At 48.6% G+C, this 18196-nt stretch overlaps 1 protein-coding gene across 7 annotated transcripts in view; it reads left to right on the forward strand.

The window, feature by feature from the left end:
• The window catches only part of BRD4 (bromodomain containing 4), an 81276-nt gene that overhangs the window by 12597 nt on the left and 50483 nt on the right, over positions 1–18196 (forward strand). The window contains exon 1 of one of the 7 annotated variants that reach the window (XM_070058788.1): positions 1–18196. This exon is cut by the window's right edge and continues 11615 nt beyond it. The exons of the other annotated variants lie outside the window; for them this stretch is intronic. The gene's annotated coding sequence lies outside the window, so the exon portion shown is untranslated. 7 annotated transcript variants of the gene reach the window in all.

Raw genomic sequence — 18196 nt, forward strand, 5'->3', positions numbered from 1 at the left:
TTTTTTTTTTTTTTTTTTTTTTTTTTTAAGATTGATTTGAGAGAGTAACAGAGGGAGAGGCAGGGAGAGATGTCTTCCATTCACTAGTTCACTCCCCAAATGGCCACAGTGGCTGAGCTCAGCCGGGCCAAAGCCAGGAGCCAGAAGCTGCTTCCGGGTCTCCCATGCAGGTGCAGGGACTCAAGGACTTGGGCCATCTTCCGCTGCTTTCCCAGGTGCATTAGCAGCTGGATTGGAAAAGGAGCAGCCAAGACTCTAACCAGCACCCATATGGATGCCAGCACTGCAGGCGGCAGCTTTACCGGCTGTGCCACAGCACTGGCCCCGTGGTTGTAGGACTCTGTACTGGGCAGAGCTCCTTTCACCCAGACCTCTGGTCTGGAAAGGCACAGCCACCTTCCCTTGGAGTCTCCCATGAAGACACTCAGTCAAGAGGAATTCGACCTCCTCGAAACAGTTTCAGTAGCCACGGAGCTGCCCTGATTTGGTTTCACTTCCGGTTTTTCCTTTGTCGCTCCAGTGAAAGTCTGCGAGCGCAGAGCTGAGGCTGAGGGGAAGTGAGTAACCAGGTCTTTTTAGTTCAGGTGCCGCAGGCTTGTTAACATCAAGGGTGATGTGGCAGCCTTGAAGCACGGCTTATTGTAGGGTGAAACTGAGTTTCTACTCATTGGTGTGTTTTCTCGCCTTGAGGACTCTTTCTCTTCTTAGGGACTCTCGTGTCAAGGGAATTTCCTGCGTGGGGCAGACATGCTGAAATGGAACTCGGCTCAGCACTCATGTCAGCATTCATGCTAGATGTCCTAGGTAGTCCAGGCACTATGCTGTGTTCTGTGTGTGCATTGAGGACTTGATGGTGAGCAGAGGTGGTTCCCTAAAGCCGTGACTGTGGGAGTGAGGGAAATGTGTGAGGAATTCTGCCATCTCCATTGCTGGGCAGTGTCTCAGTGCTAGAAAGCTGGCCTTTCATTTAGCAGGTGTGCCTAGGAAGGACTTGTTATTGTACTTTTAAAAGACTTTCCTTTCACTTTGTAAACCGACAGATGATCTCATTCAGTAAGAGTTTGGCTCTGAGTAGCTGTGAGGAAAGCCAGGACAGAGAAGATGGTAAGAATCATTAAACGTGCTTCATGCAAAACTTGACGAGTAAGCTAGTTGAAAAGCACATGATGGAAATTCATAGACTTCTGCAGCACAGCCGTCTTCCTGCTCTAAAACACAAGTTCTCGCCCTGTGGCTCCCTGAACTCCTGATTGCATCTTCAGTTTCCCAGGTGCCTTCACCTCTAGTGCCCTCATCTTCCAGGTCCAGTTTGGATCTAACTTGCTGTAAGTTACCAGGTGATGAAAGTGTTCTTACCCCTGCGCTGTCCCGTCTTGGTAAGCACTGCCTCTGAGATATATGAGCCTTTGAAAGGAGCTGGAGCACTCATACTGCTGCCATCAACCTGCCTTGACAACCTTTAGAGAGAAAGTGGGACTTTCCTAGGGTGGCATCATTGTGGACACTGCCCTGGAGGCAGTTGGACATGCAGATCTGGAATGCATAGGTAGGTCTAGATCACATAGGGCAGACAACGGACATTGCTAGAAGGGTGAGTTATGCCTCCCTGGGGATAGGGGAAGAGGAGGGGCCAGTATTTAGGATGAGGAGCTAGTTAAGGATGATGGATTCTGCCTTTGGGAGCTAGGGCCACCCCTTTGTAGGAAAATGCATCCCAGAGAGGCCCTAGAGTGAGATAGCTGTGCCTGTAGGGGTGAGAACATGAGTTGGCTTCAGGGGGAAGGACTTTGCTTGTTTGCTTTCTGGAACTGTCCATCCTGAGTGAACTCTGGTTACCTCCTTAAGTGTCCTGTTCTTTAGTTTTGCCCTTCTGTTTGTTCTTGGAGCATAGAAAATTATCCACCTCTCTTTGGAATTCTCTTTATCTGATTATCTTTCACTTTATTCGTTCCATACCCTTCTCCCATCCCCTTCTTTTTTGATCAGAGCTCTGGGGAGGACTGGCCCATTATCTTTGCATATGGAGAATGAGATGGAAATTTCTAGCAGGGACTTAAGGTGAAAATGCCAGTGGCGGATCCACCTGAAGCAAGCAAGCCAGAGCACACGATGACTTCATGGCTCAGGCATTCCTGAGGCAGAAGTTCCAGAATCTGGTCTGCACACGCAGTCCCCCCCCCCCCCCCGGGCTTTTCTAGTTGCGTGTATGCTGAGTACTGGGTCCCACCAGATGCAGGCTGTCAGCAGCTAGCAGGACAAAGCCCACGTAATCAGACTGCAGAGCGGCTGGTGTGGCCTACTTGGTTCTGCTTCACGAGTGTGGGCTTATGAAATACAAACATTCTGAGATTATTATTCAGTTACGACACTCACTTTCATAAATGGTGGATGCTCATTGAGCACTTGGTGTAGCTTCCCGTTCTGCCATCACACTAGCTCTTTTAAAGTCTTATCTCCATTTTAGACTTGAGGAATCTGTGGTGAAGCCTCCTGCCCACTTTGTTTTTTCTTCGTGGTACAAAACACAACATAACTTTTACCATCATAATTTTTTTTTTTTTTTTTTTTTTAAGTTTAGCATTGTGGCAAGGTAGGTGGAGCCACCACCTGCAACACTGGTGCTGGCATCCCATGTTGACACTGGTTCATGTCCCAGCTGCTCCACTTCTGATCCAGCTCCCTGCTAGGTTGCCTGGGAAGGCAGGGGAAGAAGACCCAAATGCTTGGGCCCCTGCCAACCATATGGGAGACCCCGAAGAAGCTCCTTCATCCTGGACTGGCCTTGGCCATTACAGCCAGTGATTTGGGGAGTGAACCAGCAGATGAAAAATCTCTCGGTATCTCCATCTCTGTAACTCTGCCTTTCAAGTAAATCTTTTTTGGGGCACGGCACTGTGGCATAGCGAGTAAAGCTGCTGCCTGCAGTGCTTGCATCCCATATGGGCGCCTGTTCGAGTCCTGACTGCTCCACTTCTGATCCAGCTCTCTGCTATGGCCTGGGAAAGCCGTAGAAGAGGGCCCAAGTCTTTGGGCTTCTGCACCCACATGGAAGACCTGGAAGAAGCTCCTGGCTCCTGGGTTCAGATCAGCGCAGCTTCAGCCGTTGTGGCCAATTAGGAAGTGAACCACCAGATGGAAGACCTCTGTCTCTCTGCCTCCTTCTTGGTAGCTTTGGGATCTGCAAGGAGGGACGGCCTATACTTCTGGGAATGGAGAGTCCCTACCTGCACTTCCAGGGAAGAAAAGTCTTTGTCAAGGTCCCCGCAGGTGCCTAAAGGTCAACCAATGAGGATCAGACTTTTTTAACCTTTAACCCCCACGCCCTGTATCTATAAAAGGAGCCCTTCCAATATTTGACGCACAACTTCCCCAGTCCCCGCTCTGTTGCGACCGGGGAACCTAGCCTGGGAGCAGAATCTCAATAAAAGCTTGTGAATTAATTGATTCATCTGCCTGGGAAGATTGGTTACGTGCTGGACACCTTGCACTTCTCTCTGTGTGTAACTCTGATTTCCAAATAAATAAATAAATGAGAAAAAAATCTTCCATTCTGTTGTGTCAACTTCCAAAATGCCTGCAACAGCTGAGGCTGGGCCAGGGTGAACCAGAAGCCCAGAACTCCATCCTGGTCTTCGTGTGCAGATGGCAGAGACCTAACTGCTTGAGCCATCACCTGCTGCTTCCCTGCGTGCACATCAGCAGGAAGTGGGATGGGAAGTGTAGGTGGAGCCTGAACCAGGCACTCCCATATAGAATGGAGGCATCCCAGGCAGCTTTTACGCAGAGAGTAATGTTTATACTGCAAGTTCATGGTTGTGCCGCACATCTCTTTTATAGCATAGATCAAAATCTGTCAAACAGCTGCTCTCTCTTTGCCCCTTCCCTCAACCTTGGCAGCCATCTTTCTCCTTTCTTTTCTCGCAGTATTCTCCCCTCCAGTGAGTCTGTCTTTGATGTGCCAGTTGTGGGGTGACCTTGTGTGCAAACCTAATGTATGGTGCAGTAAGGAGGTGGGGCTGCTTCCCTCTTTCTTTTCTTTTAATTGGCAAGCCAGAGTCATGGGTTGGGGGAGGGAAGTAGATCTCTTCCATCTGTGGATTCACTGCCCAGAGTAGCCTCAACAGCCAGGGCTGCGCCAGGCCAAAGCCAGGAGCCAGGGACTCCCATTGGGGTCTCCTGTCCCATGTGGGTGGCAGCTGCCTTCTCAGGGGCATTAGCAGGGAGCTGGGTGGGAAGAGGAGCAGCTGGAGTTGCTGTATGGGATGCTGGACTCATAAGCAGTAGCTCAACCTGCTGTGCCACAACGCCTACCTTGTTTCAAAACAGCTATTAGTGTTGGGTGAAGACTTGACTCATTAGGGATCTTCTGTGGCACTGCCTCTTAACTTTTGAAACCAACTGTATCTTTTTGCTGTTGAACTGCTGTTGGCACTGTCTTGTGAAGGAAATGAGGTATTCAACTGTTGCATTTCGTGATTGGTTTAAAGTGCGTCTTGTATGTTTTTTGCTGCCAATGAGAGTTTGCTGCAGATAGAATGAACTACCCCAGGAGAGGTGAGCAGCTGAGTACTGATGTGCCTGCTGACACTGAAGTCGAACGTGGAGAGCCACTCACTGGGCTGTGGAGCTGTGTGGGCAGTGATCTGGGTCAGGCTGCTTGACCTCAGCCTGAGCCTTTGTTTCCCTGTTGGTAAAATGGGGCAGTGAACACTCCACCTCCCCCTCAAGGTTGTGAAGGTCCTGTGCTTGTTATTCCTGGTGAGCTCCTACCCCCCCCCCCCCCCGAAGTGCTCTGGTTTCACTGAAAGTGCACGGAGACTCAGTCACAGGTGATTGAAAGTGCAGTGGCTCAGATTGCACTTCAGATTTGAATGATTCTAGTTTGTGTCTCCCAGCTTGACAGCTTGGTCACCTCTGCTTCCTTTGTGTTCTTTTTGACCTCATTTCCTTGCCCCTCCTGATTTTGAGTTTACCAGCCTTTTCTAGTTTTGTCTCAGCTGTGAGTATCCCTAAATAGTTGCTTAATTCTGTTGTGTTTGAGCCTTATGTTAGTGGTGGTATACCATTTGCAGAGTTGTGCCACTTCCTCATTTTAAAATTCAGACAGGCTGTGGTAGCTATAGCTCATTCATTTTCACTGATGTGTGAGAATGTAGCTGTGTATGTATTCCTGTATGGGTGGACATGTGAGTCAGTAGCATTTGGGAGAGGTGCCATTAGGAGCATGCTGAGTGTTCTGCCTGCGTGCGTGCACCCAGGATGCACATGCAGGTAAATGTCATAAAGCAAAATTGTTTCCAGAAACAGTTGCAGCAGTTTTCCTCCCTGTGTCTCAAAATATTGAAGTACATTTCCATTGTCACTGGATTGACAGACTTGTTTATTGCTAGTCTTGATAAGTTGTTATGATTAATGACTGAGCATCGTTTCTCAGGTTGACTTGTCCTTGCTTGAAATGCCTGTTTCTGTCTTTTGCTCATTTTCTTTTGGGTAGCTTATCTTTTTATGTCGACTTGCAGGATTTCTTTGTAGAATTTGAGTAGCTGTTTTTGCAAAAATCTTCCTTCCCCACCTCCCCACTTTTACAGTATCTTTGGATAAACAAGATCTTTCTATAGGTGAATTAATGAGTGTATAATGGTTGTTGAGAAGAGCTCTACTGTGAAGTCAAATTTGTTGTATATTTTCTTCTAAAAGTTGTAAATGGGCAGGCATCGTGGCCCAGTGGGTTAAGCTGCTACTTGGGATGCCTGCACCCCACTTTGGAATTTCTGGGTTCAAGCCATGCTCTCACTTCAGACCCAGCCTCCTGTTGGGGCATTTGGGAGGTGGCAAATGATGGCCACAGTATTTGGGTCCCTGCTACCCATGTTAGAGACCCAGATGGAGTTTGTGACTCCTGGCTTTGGCCTAGTCCAGTCTTGGCTGTTGAAGGCTTTTGAGGACTGAACCAACAGGTGGAAGATTCCGCCCCCGCACACACACACACACACACACGCGCACACTCTGCGTTTCAAATAAACAAATAAGTCTTTACAGTTTAGGCCCTTGATCAGGAAAAGGTTTTTTTAGGTTCAGGGTGAGGAGTCCTGAAGATCCAGCTCCCTAGTGGACTGTGTGACCTCTGATGAACTGCTGGTTGCCTTTAGTATCCGCTTCCTCTGCCACAGCAGATTGTGGTCCCTCTGCTGTGCCAGGTTCTTGTGGGGTCAGAATGTAGCATATGCACACATGGGGCCCTGTGCCTCAGTAGGCATTCAGTAATTGCTCTTGGACTGAGTCCAGCTGCATTCCCTAGGCATGTGGACACTCAGGGGAAGTTGGCACTTAGCTGGGAAAGTTGCTACCAGTACTTGCCTGCCAATTACTACAGGCATCGTGGCCAGACTGGGTTTGGCTGCTCAGCAAATCCCCCAGCAGGGCACTGGCAGCTTGGAGAATGTATAGCTGTGTGCAGAGCGTGCCTGGCACAGGCAACCGCTCAGCCAGTCCTCGATCTGATTTCATGTGATAGCTAGTGCATTCTAGAAATGGAAGCCTATAGATGTGTTTTGACCACTGCTTTGGCCCTGGTGCAGTCACAAGGCTGCGTCCAACACTTCTAAGCATGATGGGGAGCCTCAGGGCTGGAGTAGAGCTCAGCCTTGTTGAACAGAAAAGCTTGTTTAGTGACTGCCAGTGACCACGTGTGCAGATACCCAGTGTACATCCCCGTGGGCAGACAGACAGCTGGGGATCTGGCGGGAGCCAGCATCTGTGCCACAGTGCGCCTTCTCTGAACTGCCTCTGAACGGGGTGGGCTTGTGTGGTGGATCTCCATATGTCAGTGATCAGAGAGACACTGTTTGTCTCTGGAAGAGAGCATTGACCGTGAAGGGTGAGGACATTTCTGCTTGTGCTGTGAGTGCTTTCATCCTGCCCAGGCTGTCAGATGTCAGAGCTTTGGGATGCCCTGATTCCTAAGGGCATCGACTCCTGGCATTGCTCAGAGAGGCTGTTGTGGATGTTCTTGCTGACCACGTTTCAAAAAAAAGTTATTTATTTGAAAGGTAGAGTGACAGGAGGAAGAGACGTCTTCCATCTTAATCCTCAAATGCCCCCAGGAGCCAAAAACTCCATCTGGAACGCACACTTGAGTGGCAGAGGCTCAAGTACTTGAGCCCATCATACTCTGCCTTCTCATGGGCAGGAAATTGGGTCAGAAGCGGAATAGCTGGGACTCAGACCAGGCCTGCAGTATGGGATCAAGAGCTTTATCAGGTGCCTTTAAGAGGGGACCATTGAGCTGGGCATGTAATAATCAGCCATCAGATGGACTACACTGTAATTTCTGTATCTGAAAAACTGGAAGCATCATGTTGTACAACAGAGAGGAGTGGTTATGTGAACTCTGGCCTCTGTGATAGAGGTAGTGGCTGTCACATCAGTCAGAGGTGACAGAGAGGGTCTGTGCACATGGTGTTCCCTCAGAACTGGGTTCCAACCAAACCCTTGGTGCTGTTTGTAGAAACAGGTGTTAATAATGGCTTCTCCTTCGTAATGCTGTTTTTTTCCTTTTAACCTGAAAAAATTCTGTGAGAACTAGTAGGGAGTTTGGAGTCTCTGGCACTTTGTTGCCTAGGAGCCCTCACCTGCCTCTTGCCATGCCTTCAGAGGCAAACATCTTTACTAATCATCACTTAACAATTGAGCCAAGGCTTTGGATTGGCACAGTTCCGGCCGTGGCGGCCAATTGAGTAGTGAACCATTGAATGGAAGACTTTCTCTCTCTCTCTGCCTCTCCTCTCTCTGTGTTACTCTAACTTTCAAATAAATCATTTAAAAAAAAAAATTGAGCCAGGGTCCTCCAGGAAGCATTAGTATGAGAAATATTCTTTCTTATTTATTTGAAAGGAGACACATACAGACACACACACAGATTTCAGCTGTTGGTTTACTCTCCAAATGCCCACAACAGCCAGGGCTGAATGAGGCTGAGGCCAGGAGTCTGGAACTCAACTCAGGGCTCCTGTGTGGATGGCAGGGGACCCAAGTACTTGAGCCATCACCTGCTCTGGAACCAGAACTCCAGCCCAGGCAGCAATGAGATTCTGGCATCTTGAGCACTAAGCCAGACGCCCCTAGTTAGGGTCCCCCCACCGCAGTGCTTTTGATGGAATAATACTGAGCTCCTCACACACCTCAGGTACCCTTTGGGAGCCTGCTGGTCTTAGAGAGGAGCTGTTCCATCTACAGTCTGTTGGTAGTCCCTAGGTTACCATTGAGCTCTGGTGTTCAGATGAGGTTCTGGTCTCCACACAGAGCAGCGCCCTCAGCCTTTGGGAGTCTCCAGCAGGTCTGAGGTAGAGGGGTGTGGGAACCCACATGGGATTTGTTGGTTTGTTTATTCACCTTCCTAAGTTTATATGCAGTAAAATCCACCCTTGCCAAACCACCAGATGAGAAGATACTGGAAGTTTCCAGCCCCACCCCCCAACCCAGTGCTGCACAGCTTTCTTTGCCTCTGTGTTTCCAGCCCTCTTCCTTCCTCCAGCACCTGACAGCTGTGAATGTGTTTCTGCCTCTCCTAGAATGTCACATCCAGTGGAGTCATACAGCGGGTGGTCTTTTGAGTCAGGCTACTGTCCCTTGACCTATAGTGCATTTGGCAAGTGCACTATGGAGTGTCTTAGTAGTTACCTTTGGTTGTTGAGTACCATTCCATTCCAGAGCTTCATCTGCACTCCCCAGTTGAAGGGCAAATGTGTGGTCCCTAGGTTTTTGGTGATTGTGAATGAAGTGACTGGATATTCATATATGTTTCCCCATGTGAATGTTCCCCCCCTTTTTTGGTTAAAGACCTGCAAGCAGCACGGCTGAGTCACTAGAGTAAATGTTCAGCTTCATAACTGTGAGGTGTTTCCAGGGAGTCCACCCGCCATTGTTCATTGCCATCAGCAGTGGGTGAGCGTTCTGAAGTTGCCCGTTTTTACAGGGACTAGGGCGGGGGCAGTGCTGTCACCTTATGGCTTTAATTCTCATTTCCTAAGCACATCTATTCCTGTGCTTATTGGCCTTACATAGATCTTGAGTGAACTGCTGAAGCTCTATGCGGTTTTCTTCTTCTTCTTCTTCTTTTTTTTTTTTTTTTTTTGAGTTTGGGAGTTTATATGTTCCAGATGCAAGTCTTTGTTGGATAAGTAATTTGAAAAATTTTCTCTCTGCCAGACCTTTTTTTCTTAACCAAATATATATCTATTCTTTTTTTGTTATTTGTGTGCATTTTATAAAATTCTGTTTAAATGATGCTTCCTCTACGCTACTTTTTTTTTTTTTTTTTTTTTTTTGAAAGGCAAAGTGACAAGAGGGATACAGAGATCTTCCACTGGCTTACTCTCCAAAAGGCACTGGGGCTGTTCCAGGCTGAGCTCCCAGGTGACTCTCTGCAGCCAGAAATGAGAGCCACTGCTTTGCAGGTTCTCTCCAGACCAGAAGTTAAGCTGTGTCTTCTGGGATGAGTCTTTAAAAGCCAGGGTGGGTGGGATGCAGAAGTAGGGGAACACTTGCTGAAAGGACAGAGAGGGAAAGCGAACAAGTGACCGCTGGCATATGGGGCCTTCCACTCCTGAGAGAGAGAGAAATGTAGGCTTGCTCTGGGAGGAGGGAGCAGGACAGCATGCCAGAGTCCCTCTGTTCAGTGTGCCTCTCCATGTTTGCCCCATCCTGGGAGTTTTGCTGGAAGCCAGGAAATCACAAAATGAACTGCAGCTCTTCCCCTAGGACTGGCCAAAGCCTGGGTGCCCCAGACCCTACCCACACACCCCACCCCCCAACCCTGCCCAGGTACTCCAAAGTTGATTACGGTGCTGACTGAGCACTTAAATCACCAAGAACGAATTGTGTGACAGTGGCAACAACCGTCAGTCAGAATTCTTTTTAGAGAGAGGTGGGGAGTGAGAATGTGTGTGTGTCTGTGCATGTTCTTGTGCACGTGGGGTGGGGTGTAGGGTACTCTGTTGTGTGATGAACGCCGTTTAAGAGAGCCATGAGGCCTCTTGCCTTAAGGCAGACACACGGGTCACAAACAAGCAGCAAGCAACCAGAACCACTTCTGCCTGGCACAGTGCACTGCCTGCTTCTGCAGAGTGGGGTGCCTGGCCTGCAGCCATGGTAGCTGAATGCTTTGGTTACCCGAGTCCACTTCTGCAAATGTTAGTGGTGCCACTGTGCCACAACTATGGTACCCAGGGCGTGACCATAAAGGGGTTCAGCAGTTACCCAATGCCAGAATCCCAGGCAATCAGACTGAGCTGCACGGGGAATCTGTGAGCATGGGGCCTGTTTTCTCTCTCTAGGCACCCAGTGGATTGAATTGAATGGTGTCTCATTTTTCTGTGAAATTGGTTTTCTGGTTATAGTAAGGGGTTGTTACGGTTTTGGTTCAGGTAGGTTAGGTTTGGTTAGGGTGGCTGTAGCTCTTTTACAAGGTGAGGTGGGGAAGAAGGGATGTCACTGAACACTTTTTGGTTAAGATTGCAAGAAGAGCATTTTGCTGTTCTTCTCTTGAAAGTCGTTCAAGTTAACCACAATCTTGTATAGGCATACCCAAGGTTCAGACAGACGCACACCAGATATTCCAGTGGAATCTGTGTGTGTGTCTTTTGCAGAACCCAGCGGTCAACCATTACTTGATATCGAAGTCCGAGTTGTATTGTGGGTATTTGAGCCCTGCAGAGGACTGGCACAGAGCGCCCTTGCTTGTGATTGTTGGCCGCTGCACAGTGGGGTGTCCGCCTCCTGGTGGCTCTCTTGGCTGAGAACACTACTGGTTTTAATGGCAGTTACAACCCTGTTTGCCTCCCTTTTGCTTGACAGATGAGATGGAGTTGGGAACACAAATAAGCAGCACCTCCTTGCCCTGCTCCTGGTCCCTCGGGAGCTCACAGTGTTTGGGTTTCCTGGGCTGGGTCCATGTGTGTTGCTTCAGAGGCTGCTTTCTGCCTCTTACATCATCTCCTGTGAGGAGGGCTGGTCTCATGCAGAGGAAATGAGGACTCTCCTAGTTGGAGCTCACAGCTGCTTTTTTTGCGAGGTGGGCTGGAGCAGGTGGAGCCTTTCCCACTGGACAGGAGCCTTGTGCAAAAGCAGCTGAAATGTCAGCATAACTCTTAGGAGACCCATTAGCTATGCAAATTCAAAGTTCCCTGTATGTGGCTAGTAGATACACAAAGAAAGGTGCTGAGAGTAATGTCACACTTCAGTGGGTAAATAAAAGTCCACTGAAGTCTGACCCCCACCTCCTCGTCCTCAGCAGTTGTAAAACTCTGTGAAGGCAGAGCCCTGAGTGTTTCTCTGTTCTGTTAATTTTGTATTCGGGAGGGCAAGGGAGCAGTGTATTCCATCTCCTATTTCCTCAGCAGCAGCAAAGGAAGAAAGCCCTCTCAGGTAGTGCATGCCCACAGAAGCAGGAGTGGGGAAGCTCTGCAGCCCATCTGGTCTGGTCAGTAGGAGAGTACAGGTCTCCCTGCCCTTCTGACATGTGGGGGTGCCACAGTGCAGGCCAGGCCTGGCTACTGAGCTGAGTCTTGTCAGGACGATGAGAATGTAATTCCAATGCTGCCACTGTTTCACATCCTGTGGCTACCCATTTGTATGTGAGAGAAGAAGAAACTAATATTTTTTAACCTTTTGCTAGAAGCAGTGTTGTTTACTTGTGCACTTTGGTTCAGTTCTTAGAGTTTAAATGTCCCTGGTTTTAGTCCTTAGTCGTGTAGGTGTCTCTAGGGGGTAGGAGCCTCTGTCCTGGGCTTTGGGTTTCTTCCTGTCTGTTTGTATATGGGAGCCTGTCACCTTGCAAACTCAGTGGTGTCCCCATCAGGATGGACTTAGAAGAAGGAGAGCAGTCCTGGTCACAGCATCGCAGGGTGGTGGGTCATGAGGTTGCCTCAGTCTCCGATTCCGATGCCCATGCTGCTTTGTCAGCCTTGTCTCTCTTACCCTGTGTTCTTAGTTCCAGGTGTTTTCTTGTCACTTTTTTGAGACCCTCTGTGTCAACAGTCTTCACCTGTGAACAAAGACAGCTTTGTTTCTTCTTTCCCGATCTGTACCCCTCTTGTTTGCTTTCCTTTTCCTGTATTGCACTAGTTTGAATGTGATTGAAAAGGTGTGGTGAGAAGGGACATCTCTGCTCTGTGCCAGGTCCTGGGGACACATCTGGTTTTTTGGCATTAAGTAGATCCTGTGATTGTGATAAGACGGACTTTGGCTTCGAGAACATTTGGGAAGGCCACCCAAGGCAGGGTTGAGATAGGCACAAGGGCGGGGCACTTGGCAAGGCTTCTCTTACCCAGAGAGTATGTCATGGAAGATAGAGCATTTCAGGCAGAGAAAGCTTAGTGTATGTATGCAAAGGGAGAGATCTCAAAGTCTCCAAAAGAGAAATGGGGAACCTGACACTATTCCTTGGTCTCTTGCCATGTGCTGGTGCCTTGAGGTGCCAAGGATAGTTCGTGTAGACACCAGACGTGTGCTGTGGCATCCCCAGTCTACAGTGGGATGTGGCATGGTTTCCTCCAGCTGCTCTGGGGTGGACACGGTGTATGAACAACCATCTGGTTTGTTCCCTGGGCTGCTGTCTCCTTCAGAAATTACAAACTAAGACAGCATGAAGTAGTATTACAGCATTGAGTGTTGAGACAATTGGGAAAATAATCATAGCCAAAGCACAGTTTTGTCTCTTCTCTTTTTGGAGCTGGATGGGCTCGTTCTTTGCTCCATGAATGGCCTTTCAGCATGGGGCCTGGGATAGCTTGCCCCCATCACTATTCTGGACTGCCATGCCACTTCTCACAGGGCCCAGACACCCTACACTGGCTCTGCCTCCCAGAGCTCTTGGACAGCAGCCAGCCCCTAGAGCCCCAGGCTCTGAGGGGATCAGCGAGTCTGTTCATTTTGGATTACCCCTGGCACTTAGCCATCATTTACAGCATTCTTCCCTGGGAACTCAGCGGAGGAGTCCCAAGAATTGGCTTGGAACGTGAGCCTATCCTAAATTGCTGGCTCCCTGTGGTTGAAAAGACTTCAAATTAGCCCTGGATTTCTGTGCTGGTTCTTTAAGCGTTAGCCTGCCCCCTTTCCCATCTCCCAGGCGTCAGGATAGCTAAGTTTCGGTCATATTTTGTGCTAGCAGCAAAGACATGTGTCGTCATTCGGTTTCTCATCCCCTTGGTTTTTGGACTGGAGAGGAAGTGAGTGGGCCCAGGAAATGTGCTATGCGTGAGGTGTTTCCACCTGGAGCCAGAGTCTCTTGCTGGTGTGAGCTGTGGGGCCAGGCATTTATCAGTTACAGTTGCAGAAACGGAGGACAGTGAGCATTCTGCCTTGGTATTTTCATTTCTGACTTGTTCAAGATGATGAGAAAATGGCTGTGAGTCACATTTGTGAAAATTTGTAGACTCCTGGTGTGTGTCCTGACCTGGTCTTGTGTTTCTTGATTGTGTAGAGATTTAGGTGGCTTGATGTTAGAATCTCCTGGGTGATTTTGAAACTCTTGAGTACTCACTCCACTGACGAGGGCCCCTTTTTGTTGAACTGTCTGTATGAAGGGCCTGAGGAATCAATATTTTTTTTTCCCTGAGGCTTCCCAGTGCCAACTGTGTATTCTGCACAGTGTTGCTCAGTATTGGTCTCTCCCCAGGGCAGGTGCTGAGCATTGAGAATTCGGAAGCTGCACAGTATGCCGAGGAGAGAATATTGCTGGGCAGGGTACAGGCGCTCCTGGGACTGCTGGGCTGAACACTTTGCAACTTTTTTTTTTTTTTTTAAGATTTACTTATTTATTTGAAAGCGTTACACAGAGAAGAGAGGCAGAGAGAGAGGTCTTTCAAGGTCTTTCATCCACTGGTTCACTCCTCAATTGGCTGCAATGGCCGGACCTGCGCCGATCTGAACCCAGGAGCCAGGAGCTTCTTCCAGGTCTCCCACTCAGGTGCAGGGGCCCAAGGACTTGGGCCATCTTCTATTGCTTTCCCAGGCCATAGCAGAGAGCTGGATCAGAAATGGAGCAGCCAGGTCTCGAACCGGTGCCCATATGGGATGCTGGCACTTCAGTCCAGGGCATTAACCCGCTGCACCACAGTGCCGGCCCCCACTTTGCAACTTTAACTGTGTCCTTGCTCGTGGATTTATCCCCCACTGTCTTCATTGCAGAAAAAGTCTGTTTTATAAAGGCCAGTCTGCTTTTTTGGATACGTGTTGACCCTGCTGGAATCTGGGAAAAGGAATCCTGACTGACTGATGTACACTGTTTCTGCTGCTGATTTGAGATGGGACATTGTGTGAAATGAGTGAGGTGCCAGCATCTGTGCCCTGGGGTGAAAATAGATGTGCCTTCAGCCACGTTCATGAAAGCATTAGTCAGTGCAAAAGGTAGGAGCCACCCCAGTGCCCATCAGTGGATGCATCAATTCTGGGGCCAGCGCTGTGGTGCAACGGGTTAATGCCCTGGCCTGAAGCAGCTGGCATCCCGGCTGCTCCTCTTCTGATCCAGCTCTCTGCTAATGGCATGGGAAAGCCATAGAAGATGGCCCAAATCCTTGAGCCCCTGCATTCACATGGGAGACTCGGAAGAAGCTCCTGGCTCCTGGCTTCGGATCGGCGCAGCTCCAGCCTTTGCGGCCATCTGGGGAGTGAACCAGCAGATGGAAGACCTTTCTCTGTCTCTACCTCTCTCTCTAACTCTCAAATAAATAAAATGAATCTTTAAAATAAAATAAAAGCTTGAGATTCTGAAATGCTACAACACTGGTGACCCTTGAGGACTTTATGCTAAGTGAGGGAGACCAGAAACAAAAGGGCAGGTACTGTCTGATAATTTATTCATTTGAAAGAGAAAGGTCTTTCATCTGCTGGTTCACTCCCCAAACAGCCACAGCGACTGTGCTTGGGCCAGACCTAAGCCAGGAGCTTCCTCCTGGTCTCCCACATGGGTGCAGGGGCTTCCAAGTATCTGGGCCATTTTCTTAGGCTTTTCAAGTCGTATCAGCAGGGAACTGAGTGGAGCAGCTGGGACTTGAACTGGTGCTCATAGGGATGCTGGCATTGCAGGCAGAGGCTTAACCTTCTACACCACAGCGTTGGCCCCTACAGGAGATACTTTCTATAGTTGAATTCATAGAGTAAAATAGAATGGACAGGGACAGAGGGAGTGAGGAGTTAGTATTTAATGGCAGAGTTTCGATGGTGGTTGCATAACAGAGTAAACATACTTAATGTCACTGAAATAGACACTTGAAAATTTGGCAAATTTTTTGTTTTACTGCAGCTTTTAGAAAGCATACATTTTCTTTTTTTTTTTTTTTAAGATTTATTGATTTATTTATTTGAAAGAGTTACACAGAGAGAGGAGAGACAGAGAGAGAGAGAGCCTTCCATCCAATGGTTCACTCCCCAGATGGCCGCAATGGCCGGAGCTGAGAAAACACAAATTTTCAAGATGGCTGTGTCTTCTTCCTGTGGGTGGCTGCCTCCTGGACCCCTCCTGGACACGTGTTCATCAGAGCCCATAATGGGTGGCCCCTGTGCACATCAGCTAAGCCCATTGCCTTCTGTGTGGCAGTTAAACTTTTGGCTCAGTTTGTTTCGGCACCACAGTGTCACTGCCTTCCTGCACACTATCACCTTGCCAGCTGCTGCTTCCTGCTCCTGGGCTTGAACTGCTTTGCTCCCCTTCTGATGAAGGGCGGCCGCTAATCCCTGTCCTGGGAACTGAGATAAGCCTGCTGTGGCGGTGGGAGGCTGTGTGGTGGCCTTGCCCAGTCCCACCCTTCTGAGACCTCTGTTCTGGCGCTACACTGTGAGCCTGAATTACCCAGAAATCCCTCAAAGCACGTGAAACTGTATGGTTTTAGTTTGTTTTTTTCTCTAAAGTTCCAGTTTTTACATTAGCATCTGGAGTCCAGCTAATTGTATTTTTTTTTAAGATTTTATTTATTTGAGAGGTGGAGTTAGAGAGGGAAGGAGAAAGGTCTTCCATCTGCTGGCCCACTCCCCCAAATGGCCGCATCAGCTGGAGCTGGGCCAATCCAAAGCAAGGAGCTTCTTCTGGGTCTCCCACATGGATGCAGGGGCCCAAACATGTGGGCCATCTTCCACTGCTTTCCCAGACCATAGCAGAGAGCTGCATTGTAAGAGGAGCAGCCAGAACACAAACCAACGCCCACAGCGCTGGTTTTTAAATCTAGATGTCAAGTGTCTTGACTGGTGTTGCCATTAGCCTCTCTTAGCTGTGGGCATGGATGCAGGAGCCCCCTCTCAAGGGCACTTAGCTACAAGAGGAGGTGCTTCCCCACCAGTGATGCCAGAGTTGCTCTCCTTCTTTTGCTGGGATTCTCTCAGCCCAAAATTGTGATTTAGACTGCTTTAGCTTGGGAATGTTTGGGCTTCTCAGAGAAACATCTCTATAGATGTCTTTTCTGATTTGCTCACAGTGCCTTGTCAGACTATCAGTTTCTTCATCATTTATTGTGTAGTCCCAGTAATGCCAAACCCTGCTTGCTCCAGCATCTCCAGCAGCAAGGAAAGACCCTTTGGGGTGTAGACAGGTCATGTGAGTTGGCAGCAATGGGCGATTAAGAGATGAAGTTCTGTTGCCTCTGGCTCATAGCTGCTATGAAACGTCCGAGAAGGGCAGCACACGGAGGACCAGAAGCATTTAGCATAGCGGCTTGTCCTCAGAACTAGAGGTCTTTTTGGTGGTTTGATTTCCAGATTAAAGGTAGAGTACTTTTGTGAAATGAAAAATCTGGCTTTGGTTAGCTGAGTTACTCGGCACTTGCAGCATTTATTTAGGGAATTTTGTTAATACCTAGCTAAACAACTGGTATACCAAGAGGAACTGCCTCTTTTTTTTTTTTTTAACTGTAACAATGGAAGTCTGGGAGCAGCTTTCACTGTAACCTGCATGAACGGTGGGGACAAGAATGACCTTCACATGACCCTCACTAGGAAAGTGTGCATAAGCTCATTATAATCTTAAGCAAATCAATTCTCAGTGGTAAGCAAGTCAAGTCCTTTTTCATTCTCTTTAAAGATGATAGTGTAGAGATGCTGTGGCATTTTAAGTGAGCCATGGGCCTCCAGTGTTCAAAATAGGTACTACCTAAGGAACAAGCTTGACAACAGTTTGCACGTGAGTGAGATGTTCCATGGGAGAAAGTTTGTTCTGGGTGCATTGTCATCTCACTTAATGCATGATGATATGGAGGACATGAGACCTTGTACAAGCTGAAAGGAGTGGAGACAAAAGGGCCCTGTCCTATATGCTCCGTTTTGTTGTTGTTGTTGTTTTCCCATTTGCCATTGTGATTTTATTTTTGTTCTTTGTTGATGTTTCCCTGTGAACCCATGAGCACAGATGTTTTGGGGATTGGATCCCAAGACCCCGCAGTCTTAAGAACACAGGCTGCAGGTGGTTTGTTCAGTGGATGGCTCAGAAATCCCAAGTTTTCATCCAAGCCAGGAACAGCCTCAAATAATGAAGCTGAGCCATCCAGAGGCTGCTTGGTTGTCCTCCACTAGGGTTACAGGCTGCTCTCGCCCCTAACAGGGAGGCTTGCTGTATTCATATGGGTAATCAAAGGAGCAAGGTAGCCACCACCATAACCCACTGACTTGGTGCTCTGCAGTGTCTTAAGTGCCCTTGTGCCTGCTGCTTTCCATCTGGGTCCTGCTGGGAGCAGCCAAAATTACTGTCTGCCTCTGCAATGCAATAGAGTTTTTCCTCTTTATGGAAAACACCTGTAAGACCTTTCAGTTCATTCCTTGAAATCCAGTCTATAATAGCTATATCACTATCATTATCCACTAGAGAACCTGTGTCTCCCTGGGGCTGGGGGTGGGGAACACGAGCATTTCATAAATACGAGTCAGTATAAGAATGGAGCAAACCAGAAACATGAAAAACTGCAGGTTCAGAGCTGGGAAGAAGTGCATTCTGGGAGCTTGGTCCCTCCAGGATACAGCCTGAGCTGGAGGCAGAGTGTGGTGGGATCCAGAGGGAAGGGAAGGCCAACCCAATCTGGTCTTTGTTGGCCTAGAGCATCTTCTGGGGTGGTGGCTCTGTAAGTTAAAAGAAAGGGGAGAAACCTCCCCTCTGCCCTGTCTGAATCGCATCTGTCTCAGCTTTGTTCTGGGCACACTTGTACCCATGTGTTAGTAC

This window comes from Oryctolagus cuniculus, chromosome 16 (genome assembly GCF_964237555.1).
Source record: "Oryctolagus cuniculus chromosome 16, mOryCun1.1, whole genome shotgun sequence".
Lineage (NCBI taxonomy): Eukaryota > Metazoa > Chordata > Mammalia > Lagomorpha > Leporidae > Oryctolagus > Oryctolagus cuniculus.